At 46.9% G+C, this 14,582-nt stretch overlaps 1 long non-coding RNA gene across 1 annotated transcript in view; it reads right to left on the reverse strand.

Moving 5' to 3' along the window:
• Positions 1 to 475: 475 nt before the first annotated feature.
• The window catches only part of LOC309884038, a 55,393-nt gene continuing 41,286 nt past the window's right edge, over positions 476 to 14,582 (reverse strand). Inside the window, exon 3 of the long non-coding RNA XR_014318542.1 lies at positions 476 to 535. This is a non-coding gene — a long non-coding RNA (uncharacterized lncRNA). The remainder of the gene's footprint in view (positions 536 to 14,582) is intronic.

Here is a 14,582-nt window from a genome sequence, read left to right on the forward strand (position 1 = left end):
TTCCATGGCTCAGTTTCCTCAAGCACTACTTAACTGCACACTCTTTAGCAACCACACCTGACTTTCACATGCATTACGTGAAACCACAAAGAGCTGTGGCTTCTCCGGGCTGCACTTTGGTGGGGGGAAATAATACATAACGCTTTCTTCCTGTAAGCTATTACCACGAAGCAAATGCATCTGCTTTCCCCACGGCAAGGAGCAACGGTGCTCACAGTTGCGTTTAGTCTTGCTTGGCTCAACACAGACAGATGGTGGGCAAAGCAAGGCTAGATGGACAGCTGGACAGATGGACAAAGGGGCAGCTGGACAAAGGGTTTGCCAAGCAGCCCTTGAATCTGGGGTAATGTTTGTGTGCTTCTGCTGTACCTGCAATTATCGTTGTTTGGCTCCAGCACCTCTTTGCTCATTAGCCTTGGGAACACGATGGGAACATTTTCCTTTTGCTATTCCCTTCAGATAAAACAGGCAAGATGGAGGCTTTTGGCCTTGCTGCTGGGTTTCAAAGCAAACCGTTTGGAATGTTGTTTAATTTCTGTTTCAAGGAAGGATAAAAGACAAAGAAAAAAAAGTTTTAATCACCATATGACAAAAATTAAAGTTTTTTGATGCCAAATGGGAATTGTTGACTTTTTCTTTTTTCCCCCTCCTTTTCTTTCAGGACCAGCTTAACCCACAGAACTGTCTTGTTCCTCCCCTAAACCACCGAACTGAGATCAGTCACCTGTCAGGGCCCAGCTATAAACACAGCTGGACACGCAACCCTCACTGCACACAGCTCTGTAACACTGAACGACTCCCAGCGAGTTTCACAGGTGTTCTTTATTTTCCCAAATACTCCTATTTATGACCAAAAAGCTGACCTTAAACAACACTAGCTGTAATGCCTTAGAGCTTTTGTTTAATTCTAGGTAATTAACAAGAAAAAAAAAATAACCAGGAGCACAAATTCCCACCTACAGGCATCCTTCCTAGATTCCAGTGGGCAGCAATATCTCAGCAGCTTATGGCCTGATTTGCTGCTGCTGGATGGTTCCTACCTCCCTGTGATGGGGAACGTATATATCCTTTACAGTGCAGTAATACCCACCTGATAAAGCAATAAATAATGGGAGATTTAACAGTATGTGGCTTTTCTGTGTGCCCTACAGGTTTATGCTTTGGTGCTAATATTTATGCCCTTGATTTATTGCCTTGATTTTCTGCCATTGTGAGGAACTCCCACCGCAGGAGGATGAATCTCCCATCCCAACCCCCTGTGCAGCTGCTGTCCGAGCAGACTCCCTGGCAGGGATGCAGCAACACAATACAAATACACCTTGATAACTCCAGCTGTATGCAAAACCCACCGCCAGCTCAGTGCCAGGAGGGAGCAAGATTAGTTGTACCGAACAAGGGATTAAAGCAGAGAGAGAGCAGTAAATGATGTCTTTTTTGGAGAGCGAAAGGTTTAGTTAGCATTTCCCAGCAGTGTACCAGTTAGCAGGTTGGACTGATCTCCAGGATGGGGAAAAGTCCCTAGAGAAAGAAAGGGGTGAACGTAGGAGCAGTGTTGCCATTACATGGGCAGTGACTGCTTCTGCCACGTGTACACTGAGGATTGGTACGGAGTCAACCAACGACTGCTGCAGTGCACCAGGCAGGGCACAACCTCAGTGCTCTGAGCCTGAGCATGCGCTGTGCTCCACACCTGCATGGAAGGAGACAGACTCTGCTCTAAGGGTTTAAGCACAGTCATACAGAAGGATGGGAGAGAAGAAGAGAGCAGAAGTCGTGAACTAAATGTACACAGATTGAAGTCGGGAGCCGTGGGCAAATGGCTGTGGGCTGCTCTGCTGCCACGTCTATGGGACATAAGGACCCCAAGAGCCATAGCCTCTCTTCCATGCCTGAACCTCCCTGCCAGGAGGTTTGCTCCATATGGCTACCTTCTTTTGTCCCCATAGGGTACATATAGCCATGTATATAGTGTGGGCAGTGTGGAATAAAGCCCTGGGCTGGTACAGGGAGCAAAGCAGCTTGCTGTGCGCCTGCCTTGGAGGAATGGGACCCCTAAAAGGCACATGAGAAGTTCATTACCATATGCAAGAGCAAATCCAAATGCTTGCAGGCAATCTTATTAAAAGCAGACCCTGGAACCTCACAAAAAAGCAAACTCTAACCTGCTCCATGTGCTGCACAAATACAAACAGGCTTGCAAAGAAAGCCAGCCCAACCTCAGAGCATGCAACCACTTCCTAAACTCCGCACAGATAAAGCCAAGTTTCCAGCACAAGGGCAACCTAATGCAGCTCCGGCTCCAACAAAATCATTTGACTCCTTCCATCAGCTATTTCCATGGAGAGGGAGTTGTCTCAGCCTTCTCGAGCCCAGGAGCTGCACTGACAGCCAGGTGAGAGCTGAGTTTTAGCAAACAGGTGCTTGAAACGCAGGGCTCTGCAGCTACATGGATGACTAATATCCACCGGGCACCTGTGCATGCCAATGGCAGCTTTCCTGCTGAGCTACATGCCCAATTAGGACCCATAATTGCACACAGATATTATCTAGGTTGCTGATGTCTTTGACCAGCTAAACGTCTCAGTACAAATGCGCATAACTCAACCTATGAGCAGCTCCACCGAGGCTCAGGTCGGTGTGTTTAAGGCCATCAGGATTTGTGCAGCTTGCTGCAAGCAACCCGGGGAAGAGAAAGGTTTATCCTTAAATTCAGCATGAGCTAGAGGTTGAGTTATTGGATACATACACCAGCATACAACACGAGCGTCTCCTTTCCAGTGCAGAGAACCTAAAAAGACAGATGCAGAGAAAAAAAGGAATTCACAAAACATTTGTATCAGAGGATATGGCAAAGCAAAGCCCCACAAGACCCCTCCCAGCCCCAGACTGTTACACGAAAGGCATCACCAATACATTTTTCTGTATTTAGCAAGTCAGCAATAAATATTTTGAACAACTGGTGCCTGCAGAACACCAGCTCCCATGCTCACATCCCCAAAATCGTCCCACAAACTGTGTATCGTGCTGACCTAGGAGTCCAGAGGTTGTATCCTCGGAGTACCTGAGTTACGTTAGTGTCAGCACAGGCGTTCAGAGCATAAATGAACCTCCTGTAACATGCACAGAAAGAGCACCAGGAAAAGGGATGCTGCTTTGGTTTTTCCCTCCTGATTCCATGTCTGGAGAAGTTGTAGCTCAAACTTTAATCTCAGGCAACTTTACTGAGGGTGCAAAGGCAGCTGGCGAGCCCCAGCACCGCTCCCAAGCCACAGAGAGCTGCACCCACAGCACCCTGCTCTGCTAGTAAAGCACCCGAGGGCCAGCACAGCCTGTCTTTCCTCCAGCCACCCGCACCCTGCTGAGACACAGGCCACTCTTTGAGCCAAAATATTTGGCAAAGTACAGCAAGCAGCACGGCAGGCCAGGACACGGCTCAGGCCATGAAGACAGGAACATGTCACGTGCCTTTTGCCTCCTACATCCAGACATTGAGCAGAGACGGTTGGGTCCAGGCACTGGCTTTGCACTCTCGTACCCAGCTAACGGGTGTTTGGTTTTCACTCCCAGCACACCTGTGGAAATATTGTCCAGCAGTTACCAGGGATTTTCATATTACTGTCACTGGTGACAATTTTCTGTGCAATATGCAGTGGAAAAGACACACCGATGCCCTCAAAGAATGCTTTCCTCTGTCCTGTGGATAGCTTCTTTTGTTAACGATTTTCTTGAGATAACTGGGACAGCAAATTATTTTGAAATTGTTCTCAAAGGTATACAGATATTCCATTTTTTTTTGGCTGACAGCTTTAATTATTCAGCCCTGATGTAGCGCCAGATGAAATATAATCATAGGAACGGGCTTCCAACACCACAAATAATAGCCAGTTGTGGGGATGGCATGTTAAAATCAGCAGTGAAAAACAGCACATACTCTCTGACCTCTACCCAGCGAAATCCTACTGTTGCTATAGCTGCTGTTCTGGACAGAGCGGTATTTCTGTTAGCAGTCACTTGTGAGAGAAAAGGACAACAATGCCTTTCCCTGAATCACTCCTGTGGTTCCCAGTCCGTGTGTCTTACCAGCAGACTGATCACTCATTTACAGCACAGAGCTATTAAAAAAGGTAAAAATTTCTGTGCCACACCTGACATACATTTCCCATTTGCTCCTGTGGAGAGGCCATGGTTCATGCACAAGATCTGTGCTTCTGAAACAGCTCTCCTTAAAGCCATCCCTCCAATGATTAGTGCTCTCCAGCTCATATTAGGGCCTTTCAGGTCAGGTTGAAGGGATAGCTCACAAGAGGCACCCCAGAGTGCCCAGTCTGATATGCAAAACCACTGAGATGATGATGAAAATCCAATTAGAGCTTCCTGGGGCACAGCTCCTTACACCTTACACTGTGTTGTATTTTTTCCTGTAAGCATCACCATAAAGACATTAATTACAGCAGCAGCACAATACAGTATTTGAGCAGTCTGGCAAACCCCTGACCTGTTTTTTGCAGGCTCCTCTGATGGTGCCCAGCCATGGAGGCTGCTCTCCCCCCACACACCAACCCACAGGAGCTCCCTCGAGCAGCCCCACAACGGCTTTCTCCAGAGCAAGCCGTGCTCCACCGGCCCAGCAGACACCGATGGTGACCCTAGATCATGTAGACAGGCTGAGTTTTGTAGTGGTGGCTCAGGCCCTCCGGTGCTCTGCCTCCATCCCACCCGAAACCACAAATCACATCTGCACTTGCAGGGACATTTTACCACCAAAGATAAAACTGACATTTCTTTTTTATCATTTACGGGAGCTTAAGAAAAATAAAACTTCTACTTTCTTGCTTTTCGGGTGAAGCTTTTCAAGCCATCTAAGCCCTTCTGATGGGTTTATTACTTAAAACGTGTTGGAAGGCAGAAAATCCTGCCCAGAGCCTTCGGGCACTGCACCCAGGAGAACTGAAACCTTCCGAAATGACCCCAAAGTTCAGAAGTGAGCCATGGTGAGGAAGTACATCAAAGCCCAAATGTGAGTGGAAAATGTCACTAAGTGCTTCTAAAACCTTGCTGAAATGGGGTACAAGAGACACGGTGAGAGGACTTCTGTCTGCCTACAATCGGTGAGGTCGAGGAGCACCAGGCTGGTTGGAACGGGAAGGGCATCAACTTGGCTGACAGCAACATGGGGCTTTAAGGCATCCGAGCCATTCCCCACCTTGTGCATAAATACTTCTTTAAGTGATTTTCAGTAAGGGAGCAGCTAAATGGCCAGGCTGGAAAATAATTAAAAGCTAAGGAAAAATGGAAAGAAGAACGTGGCGAGGAACAGGACCTCGCCAACTCCGTTTGTCAAAGTGTTCAGTCTGGTTCCTGTCTGGCAAAAGTCAGAAAGACTGCCTGGGAAATTCACTTAGTTAAGAAGAGAAGGAAGAGCAAGAGTAAGTAATTAAGGTTCACATTATCCTTTGAGTCTGGCATCTACTTAAATTAGCTCATTTGATCTCTACTTTCTCCTCTAATCTGAGTAGTTCTGAAAGCATTATTACAGGACCCAGGTCTCTCTTCTGCTTTACCTCTTGGCCCTCCTGTTTATCCAATTAATTTCTTTGCTATGTATTTTACATTCCCTTGTCTGCGTTTACCAGTTCCCCTTCAAGCGCTGTCTGCTCTTTCTGCCTGTGCTCTCAGCTTCCTTCCCGCACACTGCATTTGGGTTTGGGTTCATACATTTTTAGTAAACAAATTTCCAAGGCTTTTCTTAAGGCTGCTCAACCCTGTTTTGGTTATTTTAAAGCAAGGCAGTTTTCATTTTGCAGGTGCTGAAGGTCACCAGTGTAAGGATTCAGAAGAGCAGCACCCTTGGGCTCTGCACTGAAAATCCTTTTTGTTCGCCGTCCTGCTGCCTTCTGTGCGCTTGGGAAGGAAGCAGTCCTACAGGCCAGATGTACTCTCAACGTTAGAACAAGACCCACTGGATTTTATTAGCAATTTTCTACTTTGTTAGCAATTTCACGCTGCCTATTAACATTTGTTTTTTTTATATATTGTTATCACTCATCATGAAAGGCTAATCCTATTAGCGCTTTCCGTATTGTATTACAGAAAACAAACAAGAACAGCACAGCTATTCCTCCCTGTGCCATTCCCATGTACTTACAGACCATGTTTTCCTCACTGTCCACTAACAGCCAGTGCTGCCCAAGAGGCCAAGGCATGGCAGGTGGGAAGGTGCCACAGCAAACATGCTCAAAGGTGCAAAAATCAGAGAGGAGCTCTTTGCATGCAGCACAGAGCGATGCTCTTTCATGTGCAGGAGCGTCTTGTTGAATCTAATCAGAAGTGATGTGTTTCCTGGTAGCATTTTTTCTTCCTCCAGTTACAAAACAATTTAATAGAAATCCTTTTGTTATCAGTTTTAGTATTTTTTCAATATTGCCAACAGCCAATACCATCCTGCTTCAGTTTGATTTTTAACTGAAACTTCAAATAGATTAATTTTAGCGAAATCACTAATGAAATATCTATTCTAAAATCTATCCTAATTGATTCATCCCCCACTAAATACTTTAAAACATTTTCTACAAGAGACATGCATGCATGCAGATGCATCTACAAAATACATTGATGCAGTATTTAAAGTGGAAGCATGATATTCTTGTTCATTATGAGCAGGGGAATGTAGGTCAGACTTTTGGATATATATCCTAAACTCGTCTTTTCCTTTTTTTTTTCCCTTGTCACCCTGGAGTTCATTACAGGGTAAAAAGCAGTAGCAGCAAGAGATGTCAGCGGTAACGTCCCCGGGAGGTGCACCATGCTGCTCGGGACAAGAGCTGCCCGTGCTGCTCGTACCGCCCTGAGCTTGTTCAGAAGTACGTGATCCTGAAATGTCAGAAGACATCTCTATAACGTGCTGCAGCATCTCACAAAAAAAGGGCCCAAATGTTTGTCCTATGCAGCAGGGCGAGTTTTCACCTTGCTGGTGCATTTGCATTCATAACGTTTTTTAGGTTTCATAATCCTGTTTTTGCTCTCACATCTGGGACCACATTAGCCTGACTTCCATTTAATCCAGGGACTATCAGGAGAAAGAGAGAGGGGTACATCTTCTGCGTAGTGGCTGTGAAATTGCCCTTATCCTTTGATATATTAAAATTGAAGTGCTGTAAATTTCTGTTGTCATGGAGATATTTTCCATGCCACGCCGTGATTGGCCATCTGAATTCACTTTCCTTTGGGTTTTCCAGCCTAATTAACTGTTATATTTTTTTGCTGGTAGAGAGGAAAAACCCACATGAACGCTTTTTGGTCTGTGATTGCATCCCTTGCAGAGCAGACTTCATTTTCATGTACTATTAAAGGCAAAACGCACCAGCTTGGCTTGTATTTATAGAGCAGAACTACTGGGGGGCGGGAGGGGAAGGCAGTAAGGCTCACGAAGGAGTCAAGCGTTATCTGGTCTGAGCACACAGTTGGTATTCATATCTATAACGCAAAGCAGCACAACCCTGGCCAAGCCTACACGCTGCGTGCTACAAGGGCTGGGCACGGCGGCGATGCGGGCGGTGAGGCTGTAACTGCAGGTGAGCGGGGCTGCAGGCAGAGCAGGCAGCAGAAGGCAACCGGGGCTCCCCGTGACCCTGGTGCATGGCACCCAGCCGCAGGGATCCCCAATGACACGTGCAAACTGTTCGTCTGGGGCCAGGCAACACAGGAGCACCTCTGGGCAAGGTCCAAAGCAGGCCAGTACCAATTATGTGAAGAAGCACCGTGTTTACTAATGCCTGTATTTTCCTTCCCCTGTGTCGCTGGATTCTCCAGACTTGACTTCGGAGCCTAGGGACGAGCTGTCAGATTCGGAGAGTGGGCAATCCCACTTATTTTACTTATATCCCCGTGCAATTTCAGCTTACTGGTACGCTTCCAGGTGTCAGATACAACAAGTTAAACACCCGTGTTATCAGATGCTGTTTGAAGAGAATGACTGGGGTACAGGTTCATCCATACCCAATCCCCAGTGATTAGGTTGATAATAAATTCAAAGCTAATTTATCTGCTCCTACAAGGTCTGCAATATGGACAGGCCTTGAGATCAGCTTCCCGTATGTTTTTCAAATTAAAGCGTCTTTGATGTACTTCCCTTCCTGCCTTTGAACATTTGGAGTCCATTGGTAACGAACTGAATGCTTTGGTACTAAATAGACTCCCTTCTCCTTCCCCCCAAGAGGATTAGCATCAGGTCTTAATTTACTAATGGACTACAGACATCCATTAACGTAGCAATTAATTCAGTGCTAAAGTGCCTGTACGATGGAAACACGCTGAGTGCACGGGGAAAAACATTACGTGTGACGTCTTCCCAGTGAGCATCACAGGGCTAGGGTAGAAAAGACAATTTAACAAAGAAATAGCACATTTATTCCTCATCTGCAGCTCTGTGTCTAATTACAGCGTTTGACAACAATCCTACACTCGATTTTGAATTTTTGGATGAGTGTCCAGCTTTTTCCGTCGTTCAGAAATTAAGCGCAGTGCCAGCTCGCGCCAGCACAGACAGCGGCGGCTCCCTCTGAGCTTGGCAGAGCGCTGCCAGCAGCGGGGCAGGGTGCTGGCTCCCGTCCCGGCTGGCAAGCCGCCGCTGTGCCAGGAGCCTCGAGTCAACGCGAGCAGCTACAGCCCCTCGCAGCAGCAGCAGCACGGGTCATTTCATGCACACCTCACCCTACCGGTGCCTTACGTCCGTGTTGTCCAAAAGCTATCTGTCCTGCAGCTCCGGGGCCAGCAGAGCGTTTTGTTGCTCCCTCCAGACCTGCATCAATGGGTGCTGGGCAAGGGGATGGTGCTGAGTGCTTGGGAAGATGAGCTCCGCTTCTGCAAAGCCCCACCGTCACTCTTGCAAAGTGAAGCTGGGTGTTCAGCACGCTGGCATGCAGCTGCTTTGGTGGTGTTTGTAAAAGACAGGATGGGTGTTCCTCGCATTCAGATCCCCTCTGCTGATTGAAATTAGCCGTCCTTCTGAAAATAATTGCTGACAGTGGCGATTATTACAATTAAAATGTTTACTAATGGTCTGCAACACCCAGACTAAACTTGGCACCGTGTGCCAGGTCACAGATGAACTTAATTAGAGATTATTTAGAAGCACGTCTTGGTTCATAAATTAAGCACCTTTCCAGCTCTGTTCATTTCTATGGTATCCATTGCATTCAGATGAGGAAGACAAAAGAGTAACGGAGCAGTTTGTGCTTACAGCCGCTCACAGCGCCATGAAGCTGATCAGGAAACATTTTTTTAAATGCTAGATTACCTATTTTAGGAACGCACCAGCCAATTTAAATAAACACACCAAATTAATGAAGCTTAACAATTACGTGAGTTCAGGGCTAGCTAACACGAGCCTTCCAATGAATTTCATGTGGCAGAGTTTAATTTGTACGGAGAAGCTGGGCTGTGGAGGACACTGCAACCTTGAAACAACCTGCACCAAGTTCCTGTTGCTGGGTTTGTGGGTGCTGTTGATACACATACATGTGGCTTTTATCATCACTCGTGCTTTGACCCAAGAGCAAGAATACACCAGATTACCAATAAACTGATTGTTTTTACCTGGTAAAATGTTGCAGACAGTGAGTACGTACTGTGGTTTGATTAGTATCAATAGGGTAACGATTTCACGCTGCATTATCAGCATGAAGGGGATGATGTGGGTGCTCAGGTCCCAGTGTTCCTGGTGATCCTCATCAGTGACTGCTCAAGCAGGGTAAAGGAATTAGAGAGCTGGGGATACAAGCAACCCTGTTGACTGTTTATTGTGTACCTAAGGCAACACCCGTTGTGTTACGCCCTCCTCGGTCTTGGTATTGATCGCAAGATGACGCTCCAGTTGTGTAAATAGCTCATCTGCAAGAGGGAAAAGGTTTCCTGAGCCGAGATGTTTTTGTTCATCCAGTGCCAGCTGAACAGCTTGGCTGCCTCCGAGCCAAGCCGAGCGTGTCCTGGTGTGCTCCCAGCATAAAGCCTTCGTGAATGTCTTCACCTCCAAGCCCACGCTTCCTTTTAAAAACAGGGACAGGAGCTGCACATGGTGTGGGTTTGTAGGTACACAGAAGGTGCAAATGCACCCTTTGGGTAGGGACGGAGAATTTTTGTTACCGTGAGTCTTGGCATCATGAGAACTGTTTGTTAACATGCAGATATGGCCTCAGGCTTCAGACAAGGCATTGCAGAGGGGCTATGTACTCTGTTTGCTTCTCAGAGGGAGGCTCTGGGACCTGGCACTGCGCTCCTTCACCTCGCTGCCTGTAGCAGCTCTTCTGGGAGAGCCTCCCTGGCCATAGCACCGCCTGCTATAGTAGCCCACAGGAGCATCCCCAGCGCTCCCAAGTCGCCCTCACCTCCAATTTATCAGCCACTGAGTGCCATCTGACAGCAGGGAACTTCGTGCCTCTGCTTTCATGCTCTGCTCCAAGAAAAGGAGCTCAGATCCCAAGCCCGTGATTGACTTCAAAGCTCCTGCGATTCGCTGGTGATGTACATGGTGATGTACGTGGGGATCCACGTGCCGGTCAGAGCTAATAGCAGGGCTCTGAACACGGCATTCTCGCTGTCAGGAGCTGGTGTAGCATCAATATGCACATGAGGGGTGAACGTGTTTGGTACAGACGTGTTTACACCAGACGGGCTCAGGCAGGGACGTAGTGTTCCAGGTGGGAGCATTTGGGATAACCTCAGAGCTGGTGCTACGCAGACATGTTATCCATAGACAGAGGTGGAATAAGGTCTTCTGCTGCTTTCCTTGCCCACGTCTGCTTCTGGATCATGCCTTCAGATATTTTTTAGAAGTTAAAATAAACATTAAAGGCGTCAGAAGCATTTTGAAAGCTGGCATCTTGGCATTTCTCTCTAATTCTGCCACTGCATCGATGAAGATGGGGTTTTTTCAAAGCGCTGCTTCTTCGGTTGGAAAGAATGGATCAAAGGAGACCAGAGATGACTGATGCCTATAAATATCCTACTTAAATTCACCACAAACAGAAAGGAGCTGCATGTCGCTGTGAGCTGCGTTCACTCCTAATGCTACCGACAGCCCAGCCGGACTGGCACGGAGCGGGGCAAGGAGATTTCCCCTGAGGCTCCTGCTTCTGCAGTTTTAACGGGCTATCCTGGCACACTTTATTGGGTACCTAGTAAATAATTTTTAAGAGGTTTTATACAGGCTTGAGCCAGCTACACTCAGCACTATAACTGCTTTTTTTTTGTTCCAATCAATCGTCCATAAAGCTGTGAGCTGATGTTTACCTTCTTAACACACTTATCTGGTATTAATGGAGCAGAGGATAGAGGAAATTAAAAGCCCAGAGAAGATGATGCTGCTGTGATAGACAAAAAGGAGCCTTTTCATACTTTTTTTAATTCATTCTCAGTTGAGTGGGAAGTGACTAGTCTAAAGAGGAATGTGAGACACCTCCCAAGACACTCGGGTGGCTGTCGCTATACTCACACAGCTTACCCGTTGGGGTGATGCACCGCCATCTATCTCTATGTATGCAAAAAGGCATTGCACATGGTACCAGCAAACAAACACGTGTCCTCATCCTCAGCTGTTTGTTTGAGGGCAAGCAGCCTCATGTGAGCTCCGGTCCCAAGAAGAAATGCCCCAAAATGCCCATAAACACAGCCCTGAGTCCCGTGACCCACAGCTCCCCCCAACCCACGGCACTTCATCACCCTACCACCTGCAGAAGTCAGCAAAGTCACTTTCCTTTGGCTTTGCTCCCTGTTTAATAATACATCGCTTCTGAACTTTATGCCTCAAAGGCCAAAATTCCCCTCAAAACATCCTGAATTGCTTCAGACACCACAGCTGTGTTGTTGGGTAAAGCCAATGGTGCGATGCGGACCGCAGCACGAAGGGCAGCAGGATGCTGCTCTTTGGGGCTCCAAACTCACACAGCTCCGCTTCGCAGCCTGCCCCCTGCGAACCGTGTGTATCAGTCGTAAGCCAGAAGCAGAAAACCCGTGAAGTCTAAAAAATCTCCCCCAAAAGCTTTTCCCAGTCTTCAAGGCCAAGGAAAACAAACCAGCCTCACAGCATGCAGCGGGGAAGGGAACAGAGACCAAAAAAAGACCTCTTAATTAGAGCAAAATTCAATAAGCCCTAGGCTTGTTTTAAAATGAAAATGCTACCACGTTTTTGCAGTGGTGACCTTACTTTCTGCCTTGAGGATTAATACAAAGCACAGAAGCATTTGCACCGAAGTTTTCAGTGCAACTGCCTGAGAGCATGCGAAGTTTGGGAGATAACGGCTTTCTGGGTCAGGTTGGCGGTTTCTCACTGAGGTTTTGACTCATTTTCTTCCATTTCCTTTAACTGTCTACCACCAGCTCTGCATGGCTCACCACGCTCATCTCAGCACCCAGGCACTGGCTCTCAAATATCCTATAAACATCGGTCACATCCCACAGCTCCCCATGGGGACAGCACCAACTTCCCTCCTGCCCAGGTGTGACACCGAAGCTGCAAGCAGAGAGCAGAGCCAGGACTAAATGGGATTTCAATCAGACACTTGTTTCTCTTCAGACCCACTTGCTGTGTACGACAGTAGCTAATTTCAATACACCTGAGCTGGGTATAATTAGCTGAGTATATGAGAGATTATTCAATTTATTATGTAAATGAGATAATGATTTTCCTATGGGTTTGCAAAACATAGCAGGATGAGAAGGTGCTAATCTGCACTTCCAGCTCTCACCTGCCACCCCAATATTAATACAACATCTTAATATATTAGATGCTATATAAACACTATATTAACATTTGTATTAAAGCAATATGAATACTAACCTTATTTGCAATGAGAAATCCCTGGGACCACACACCTGCCTCCTCCCTGAGAGCCCGTTTGTCCCCACAATGTGCCCATGGGCATGGGGTGCACATCATCAAAGCACCCGAGGTGCCTGTGTGAGCTGTGATAGCAGAATTTCCCCTGCCCCTCCGCAGCCCCATTCTGCTCAAATTGACAGAGATGTCCAAAAAGCCTACTCCTCGCGCTGGGCTGTGCTTTCATGATCACACAGCGATGATGAAAGCTTTCTTGTCCAGCATCGCTCAGCGTGCTCTGCTCTGCTGTTTGTCTGTGGGGCCCCTCTCCTGCCAGCATTTAACGGTGCTCTGCATAAAGAGCTCTGTGGTACCTTGAGCATGAAAGGTGTTATTTACAGCACATTCCTACGCTGGTTGACTAGGCGTACACACGGGTGGATTGGGCTGCACTTTACCGGAGCTGGAGCAAAAATGATGCAGAAAACTGGAACAGAGGATGAGCATCTCCAAGCTTGCACCACTGTGTAACACAGCCACTCGGAGCATCCCTCAAAAGTCACCCAAGGACCTGCTTGTGGTGGCAGAAAAACAAAGCTTTGGTGCAAGAAAAAAAAAAAAAAAAAAAAAAGCTCAAAACCCATGACAATATTACAGAGGCAGGTGAGCAGACCTGAAGCTGTTTCTGGAGCTTGCTTTTTATTGTCCTTAAGGCTCTGTTTGAAGGGAAGGTCAAAGATGGTGTTTTTCCTCTCCAGTTTCTGTTACGTGATTTTCACATTTTTTCATGTGATAGTTTCTATGAGAACTGCACACCTTCCAGCCACTAATAAAAAAACTCAGATAATGAAGAGTGCCGCTCATGATAAAAAATCTCCAAGAATGAACCAGCCCTAAATAGCAGCATTTTCTGCTTTTAATTTCATGTTTGTATGAAAGTAAAAAAAAAAGAAGAAAAAAAAGGCTGATTTGAGAAATCGTAACTTCACCACAAATCACAAGCCGTGAAATACTGTACCTCCAGGGTGAAAGTGGGACCATTTTTAACATAAGGTAAGGGAGCCGTGGCTTTGTTTCACCTGCTCAGACATGTCTGGGTAGCAGAGCAGCCTGCTGTAATGACTCCTTATTTCAGCTGTCCATTTGTCACAGCGGGTTTTCTTCCTGGTTTGGCAGTGCAGAAAAAGACCAGGGCTGGGAACTTTAATTCTCTGTTATTTTTTCCTGCCTGTCATTTGCAGATTCTCATGTTTCCTGGTATTACATGAATCCCAGCAAAAGGATTTACACCTTGCAGACTGTGCAGGTCGCTTCTCCAGCTGACGTGCAGAAGCCCTTTCTGCGGCTGACAGATGCCCAGGAGCTGTTCAGGCATTTTCAAGATGCTCCCCAGTTCAAGGACAGCACACAGCCTGCCCTGCTGCCACAGACGTGGGAGAAGGCAGGAGGATACAGCTTTTTACTAGGAATTGTTGTGAGCGCATCAGAGAACTGTGTCAGCCTCCCATTTGTACCGTGTGGCATGTTGTCTCCGCCAGCTCTGCGAGATCTTTGCACGGAGCTTGCAGTTATGCACATGAGCAGACACAAGACATCTTCATTGCTGAAAAGGTCTCTTACATACCCAAACAAAAACCTGACGTTCAGAACTACTCAGACATATTCTGAATTGCTTCTGTGGCCTTCCAGAAAAAGGATGAGGAAGGGATTATTTGCTTTCTCCCACCCTACCATATCTGTATTCAGAAGAGTCTGTCTGCTGCGTTCATTA

Source organism: Aythya marila, assembly GCF_965140915.1.
Source record: "Aythya marila genome assembly, chromosome: 15".
Classification (NCBI taxonomy): domain Eukaryota; kingdom Metazoa; phylum Chordata; class Aves; order Anseriformes; family Anatidae; genus Aythya; species Aythya marila.